Source organism: Molossus molossus, unplaced genomic scaffold, assembly GCF_014108415.1.
Source record: "Molossus molossus isolate mMolMol1 unplaced genomic scaffold, mMolMol1.p scaffold_m16_p_5, whole genome shotgun sequence".
Classification (NCBI taxonomy): Eukaryota; Metazoa; Chordata; class Mammalia; order Chiroptera; family Molossidae; genus Molossus; species Molossus molossus.
In genome coordinates this window covers 34090894-34099002 of record NW_023425388.1, presented here as the reverse complement: position 1 = coordinate 34099002, position 8109 = coordinate 34090894, and positions in this window count along the sequence as shown.

The window sequence follows — 8109 nt, the reverse complement described above, 5'->3', positions numbered from 1 at the left end:
ATATCATGAGAGTTGTGATGCATTTGTTCATTTAATCATTTGTTCAATGATTTTTTTTCTTTTATTGATTTTAGAGAGAGAGGAAGGGAGAGGGAGAAAGAGATAGAAACATCAATGACAGAGAACATCTATTGGCCGCCTCCTGCACATTCCCCACTGGAGATCGGGCCCACAACGTGGAAATGTGTCCTGACCGAGAATCGAACCAGTGACCTCTTGGTGCATGGGTCAACCACTGGGCCACACTGACCTGGCAATTCAATGTTTTAATAATGGAACACCTTCTCTGTTCCAGACACCTTTTTCTAAGCATTAAAGTATGGTGGAGAACGAAAAGGATAAGAATGTATCAAAATGTCTGTTTTGGGTATATTTAGTGAGATTTAAAAGCATGTAACTAAGTGAAGAGTAAGTGCTAGATTGTCCACCACTAAGCTGAAATAATATGCTCATGAATGTTCTAAGGACTATAAACAATGAATTAGAAAGAGCAGATGACTATCAATTATACAAAACTCTGAAATCATTCTGAACAGTATTATGAAAAACAGTGCAGCAGGATAGACAGTAGCCATAGGGTGAACTGGAGAGTGGTGCAAAGAAAATCCTCTGAGAAAAACAATAGGCCTGGCACCTGAATAATGAGGGAAAAACAAGCACGAGTAGACCTCAGGGAAGAAAATTCCACATAGAAGTCATGCATTACAAGTTTCCTTAGGTAGATTTAGTCAGATACTACCATTGTAGGTCAAGGCAAAACTTTGGCGTTACCTGGATATTTCAGCAGGGGATTTCAAACAGAGCTTTGGCTGCACTGAGTGTTTGTGGTGTGGCTGGGGACGAAAAGAGGAGGCAGGGAGATAAAAGTGCTGGCTGTTGGAGGGTCAAGGTTGTAGCTGATGGTGGCTTGAACTAAGTGGCAGGTGGAGAGGAGGAAAAAAATTTAAGCAGAAATACTTTGAAGAGGAACCAATAAGAAGTAATACTAATACGACTGCTTCTGCTGAACAAACAGAATCAATGAAGATTCCTCAGGTCTTCTGGCATTTAATGAGCTGGGGAAAACTGAGGGAGGAGGTCAGGTTTGCAGACATTTTTTCCAGGTTATTCTCATGGAATTTATTAAATACCCAGTGGAAGAGTAAATGCCTGATGTGAAGTAGGTGTACAAAAGTAGTTGGTAGCTGTTAAGCTAAAAAAAACCATACTCACTACTGTGCCAAGTATCGTAAAACACAGAGAGGATGTATTTTAAATTTCTAATATGCTTCCACAGCATTATATGCATATCTTATTTATCATTTTTCACTGTATTACATTTTATCGATTTACTTGATTTCTTTCACTATTGAAATGTATTATTTTGAGGCTTAGTAATCTTTCTATCAATAACCACTAGGCCAAAGCCTGACTTACAATAGAAGTTTCATAAGTGTTTATGAATGACTGATTCTAGTTTGAGGTGGAAAATTAAAAGGCAAAATAATTCCACATATAAAAAATGTATTCTAATTATTTAATTTTTGTGACTCATTCCTTAAACTGTGTAGAATACGCTTGGTGTTTTCAGAGAGTGGTAAGGAGCAGAAGTCCATTGCTGATGCGTGGCAGCAGGTAGTAGAAGGAGTTCATTTGTATGGAATTCAGTTCCACCATTAAGCACGGCAAGTCTCAGAGGACAAAAAGTATTCACAGTTGAGATAAGTATTGTAGAACTGCTTTTACTTTGAGTGTCAAATCAAGACCTTTTGCTCTGCTCTTATTATTATTATTGATCCATGTAGATTGCACAGATATGTGTAAAGTTCAGTGTAATATCATACCTTCCGCCATCACTGCAAAAGTTATTTAAGTGTGGATGGGAAGATATCTAATTCACAGCACGAGTCCTCAGTGCTGCATATTGGATAGAATGTTCTTTAATAAACCTTTTGTGGTGCCAGCAATTAGGATTCCTTAATAGAACTGTCTAGGGTCTCCCTGTTAAGGATGATGTATAAATGTTAGTTTTTGATAGATGGTTTTGATGAAATTAGAAAAGTGCCATTCTATTCTTAGATTGTTAAAACTTTTTTATTAAATTGAGAATTGGTGATGAATTGTACCATGCATTTTGTATAAACTATGAGGCTGATAGTTTTCTTTTTATCTTTTAGACTTTTAAGATAATACATCATAACATTATTATATATCCAAATGTTGACTCAATTTTGCATTGCTGGGTTAAACTCTATTTACTAAAAATGTACTAATGCTTTGATATATTGCTGTATTGCAATATTTTATTTAGAGTCTTTGCATGTATACTCATAAATAACCTTTAACCATTGTTAAGGTTTTTATTTGTGCTTTTTTTTTTTGGCGTGACCATGATAATGGGGTTACGTTTGCTTCATAAAATAAAATGGAAGTGCCCTGGTCGTGTGGTTCAGTTGATTGGAGCGTCATTCCATGCACCAAAAGGTTGTGGGCTTGAGTCTGGATCAGGGCACATACCTAGGTTGTGGTTTCAATTCCAGTCAGCGATGTATAGGAGGCAACTGATCCATGTTTCTCTCTCTTTCTCCTTTCCCCTCTCTCTAACAAAAATTAATAGACGTATTGTTGGGTGAGGATTAAAAGCAGTAGTAATACTAATTTGGAACTGCTCTAATTTTAATATAGTGGAGCAATTTAAATATATTGATATTATTAAACATTTTAGTAGAATTTGTGGTACAATTATTGCATAATGGTTTTGTGAGTAAGGACTCTTCAATTTCTTTTCTTTCCTTTTTTTTTTTTTTTTTGTCCTAATCAGGTGTTTCATTCTTGAGCCAAATTTTTTCTTTTGATAATATTTTAAAATTTAGTGTAATAAAGTTGTACGTGGAACTATCTTATATCATTTTAATGTCCTCTCATTCCTTTGTAGATTTTTTTGTATCTAAGTGTTCTGTTTGTTTTTTTTCTCTTTACCTATTGGTCAAAAATTTTAGATATGTGCTAAATTTTCTTTAATTAAAAAAAAAATCTTGTTCTAAATTTATGTGTTCCGGTATAAGTTGGTTCATTATTGAACACTTAAATTTATCTTTATATTTTTATTTCTCCTTTCCTATATTTTATATTTTCCTAGATTTGTGACTTGCATTTCTGATTTATTTATTTTTGGTCTTAATGTTTTCTGATATTAATTGTCTACCTTTAAATTTATTCCCTTCAACACATCCCCAATTTCTATTACTATCTCTCTGGCTATTATCCTGGTTGATATCTATCTGAATGAATTTAACTCTCTTCTGGTTCAGTGATTGTTCCTGGAGCAAGTAAACTTTGTTGATGTAAATCACACCACTGGGGGAAAAATGTTCTTATTTAATTTACATGACTGGGCAGAAATTGTCCGCACATAGTATTTCCTCATTATCCCTCCATGTATCTGCTAAGAGTGTTTTTCTAGGTCATTTTATTGCTTAATTTTGTCACTTACTATGGAGTTCTGTTATTTTCTTTTTGTTTCTATTGAATTTATTAGAGTGACATTGGTTAATAGAATTGTATAGGTTTTATGCGTACAGTTCTGTAATACAACATCTGCGTACTGTATTGTGTTCACCACCTCAAGTCAAGTTTCCTTCTATCACCATTTATCCCTCCTTTACCCTTTTACCCCTCACAACCCCCATTTCCCTTTGGTAATCATCATACTGTTGTCTGTGTCTATGAGTTTTATTTTTCCTTTGCTCAAATCCTTCATGTCTTTCACCCAGCCCCCAACCTCCTTCTTTCTGACTATTGTCAGTCTGTTCTCTGTATCTATGATCCCACATATAAGTGAAATCATATGGGACTTGTATTTTTCTGACTGGCTTATTTCATGTAGCATAATATTTTCAAGGTCCATCTATGCTTTTCCAAAGGCTAAGATTTCCTTCTTCTTTTTTAAACCACTGAGTAATATTCCACTGTGTAAATGTACCACAGCTGTTTTAGCCACTAATTTACTGATGGACACTTGGGCTGCTTCCAAACCTTGGTTATTTTTAATAGAGATGTTAGGAACATAGGGTGGATGCATTTTTTAGAATTAGTGTTTCAAGTTTCTTCCTATATATTTGCAAAAGTGCGATTATTGGGTCATAGTTCCATTTTTAATATTTTGATGTCACTCCATACTGTTTTCCACTGTGGCTGCACCATTTTGCATTTCCACCAACTGTGCATGAAGGTTCCCTTTCCTCTTCATCCTTGTCAGCACTTGTTGTTTGTTGATTGATTATAGCCATTTGACAGGTATAAAGTGATATCTTATTGTGGTTTTAATTTGCATTTCTCTATTGATTAGTGACATTGAACATCTTTTATATGTCTATTGGCCATCTGTATGGCCTCTTTGGAGAAGTATCTATTGAGGTCCCTTTCCCATTTTTTAATTTAATTTTTTTTTTATTTTGGTGTTGAGTTTTATAAATTCTTTATACATTTTGCATATTAACCCCTTATCAGATTTATCATTGGCAAATATGTTCTTCCATTCAGTGGGTTGTCTTTTCATTTTGTTGTGCAAAATCTTTTTAATTTGCTTATACCATTTATTTGAGCTGTGTCAGTTTTGTATTTATATAGATAATGATACAAAGGACAGGATATAAAGATAGGTTCAAAATCACAGATGATTGAGGGACACATGTAGAAAAGACCAAACAAACCACCTCTCCCGCCCTCACCACCGCTGGTAGTACCAAGACACTCTGAAGTGATTCTCACAAGGAGTATTGTCAGTACAATTCTAGGCACACACTCCACGTTCTGTGAAGATAAATGGAAGAGGAAGGGGGGCGGGGCTGAGGGGTGGGCATTGTATGTTAATAAGGCTGAATTTCAAAAAAGATTTCCACCATTTTTTGTGTTTATTTTATCTGTGTTTTTAATGTTGACAATTTACTTTTTCAAGTTATTTGCTTATTTTTATTGGATTATTTTATTATGAACTGGTAGATTTTTAAAAGTTTTCTATATATAATTCCTTTGACTTATACGTACATTTCAAATACTTCCCAGTCTTCAGCTTACCTGTTCATTTTTTAAAAAATGGTGTTTGGGTGAGATACATATTTTTAAATTTTATCGTGTTTTTTTTGTTTTGATGAAATCTTTTCTATTACCCTTGACATTGTGAAATTTCAAAGGACATGACTAACTATGGTTTTTCTTCATCTCCCTTGCCCCCCACTATTAACATCACTTAGGAGGGATCTTTCAAACTGAATACTGCTCTCCATGTTTACTTCTGGGACATTTGTTTTGTTCCTTTAGTAATGTGTCCATAAAAGGGGTTCTGTGAAAGTAACCTCGCAGGGTGAGCTGATCAGAAATTCCTAACTGGGAAGGTTATGGTGGATAGTCACACCCCAGGCATAGAAAGTTCTTTTTTTTTATCCCCATCTGAGGACATTTTTCCATTTCTTTGTTCAGATAGAGTGGGAGGGAGAGAGAGGGAGAGAGAGAGAGAGAAAGAGAGAGAGAGAGAGAGAGAGAGAGAGAGAGAGAGAGAGAGAGAGAAATGTGAAAGGAACACATCGAGTGGCTGCCACCCACACAACCCAACCAGGGCCGGGGACAAACTTCAACCGAGGTACGTGTCCTTAGCGGGAACCAAACCCGGGTCTCTCTGGACCGCAGGCCACTGCTCTAACCACTGGGCAAAACTGGCCAGGACCATAGAAAGTTTTTAATAAAAAGTTTATCATACTTTAAGGAAGCCCTGTCCAAAGCTTTTGTGCATCTAGGTTAACAGGCCTTTGAAATAAGTATAAACACCCTCAAGAAGCACATTGTCTTGTTAACTATCCTATAATCCAACATCCATCTTGCTCTTTCTCTCCTCCATGCCATCTTCCTTATGCTGGCTCCGTTATGTCGACTGATAACAGTAACTGCACAACTGTCCTTCTCTGAAGCATTGGAGATCCTACAATCGTTATCAGTAGTAGTTCAGATAAAGTCTTACATAAATTCTTTACAGTTTGGACATTTCTTATGTTGACAGAAATTTATTTTATACATTTTTTTCTCTGCTAATCTTCCTGAGGATATTAGTGGTGACATGTTGAAACATCAAGTGTTCTTTATTTCTTATATTCTCTTATATAATTTATCTATTATTGCATTATGTTCTAAACAATGTCTTCTGCTTTATTTTATAATTTTACACAAAAATACACAATACACACATAATATACAATACATATACAAAAATATTTAACCTCTTAAAACCATTTGTTCTGTTGTTCCATTTGTATAACTTCCTTTCTTGTTTAGTAGATATCATATTTTCTGGATTATATCTGATTACATTAGAGATTTTAAAGTTGTATTTTATTCTGTTTTCAGTATCTCTGCTGTCATATTTTCTTTTAGTTCATCGTGGTCTTTCTCTTACAAGTGACTGGCATTCCTCATGGGTTGAGATTCTTGGTTATCTATTAATATTTTTAGGAGACAGACTAGGTAATTAGGGTTTTTTTTTTTTTACAATTATGTAAATATTGTTCCTCTCTAACCTTCTGTTTGAATAACAGATCTGAGAGTAATTACAAGTGCATGCAAGCATCTAGCTCCAGGCTTTATTTTACAGTGAGCAGAGAAAGCAGGAATGGAGTCGGCTGTCAGACTGTATCAAATAAATTAGCAGATACCATCGATTCTCCTTACACAGTTGTGTTATGCCCGTGTGTACCACAGACTTCTCAGCCTTGCAAGGATTTTTAAAAACCCCATATTACAATATTACAGATTATGGAACTATCATGCAGACCAGAATGATCCTGATGACTGAGCAAAATTTTCTCTCTGTCGGAAAACTAGTTGTTTAATGATTATGCCATTAGTGCAAGGGGAGTTATTAGATTATATATCAATTACTGGGGCTTCCTGCTATGCTTGCCTGAGGCATTCGTACCTATTACAGGGTTATACTTGACAAAAATGTGAATGCTCATCTCCTCGCACCAGAAGGTTCCAAAGAAACACTTTGCTGAAGAAATGTTTAATTAGGGTCATTTCATGTCAATTTACAGACCAGTAAATTAGAAGACGTGTGCATTCTTGGGTCCCTAGCACTTGAAGAACTATGAAAACTAGATCAGTGCTGACCAATAAAAATTTCTGTAAGAAATGGAATGTCCTATGTCTGTACTGTCCACTCGGCAGCCACTAGCCTCCGGTGGCTATGCCACACTTGAAATGTGGCCAGTGTGACTGGATGACTGGAAGCTTGATTGTTTCTAGTATAGTGAGTTAAAATTCAAATTCCTACAGCCAAATTTAGGTGGTGGACATCTTGTTGGACAGCCCAGATCTAGAGACTTAATGTCAGTTCATGATTCACAAATATTGTTAATATCTATCTTACAGAGCTGTGTGACAATAGCAAATAAAACACTCAGCATATAGTAGACACGCCACAGTTAGTTGCAAAATAATCTAGGGTCAATTTCTCAGTATATATAGTAAGGCTAACAGAAAGATCTACTGTGAATATCATCTTAATAGCCAATGTCAATTTTTAGTCAAAATGAATTATTGTCAAATGACCCATAATTATTTTCTATTCTATATTTTGTCAAACGACATGAATAAAATTTACCTCTTTGTTCTCTGACTAAAAAAAGAGTCTTATTTTTGCAGCATTTTTCACTTTGATAACATGCACTTTAAATTTAGCAATTTGGTTCAATTTAATTTAATTTAATTCAGTAAACTTTTCTTTATGGATGCCACATGCTCTTTTCTGAGTGTTCTTTCTCTCTTACAATTGATTCATGTTTTAAGTGCTACTATTTACTTATTTCTGCTGAAATGAAAAGGAATCTTTGCAAAATAGCAAGGAGCTGTCTATTTTTTATTTATATCTTTATAGATTTATATAATCTGTGTATATGTTACATAAAGTAAAAAATATTTTCACATTAAAGTAAAATGGCTCACAGTTTGTGGGATATATGATTACATGTGCATGTTCTGTAAAGTATTCATTCCCTTGCCAAAGGCAGTATAGAGTACAAGAAAACAATGTGAAAACCTATATTTCAACAGTAACATTGTAACCTTGGCACTATAACCTTG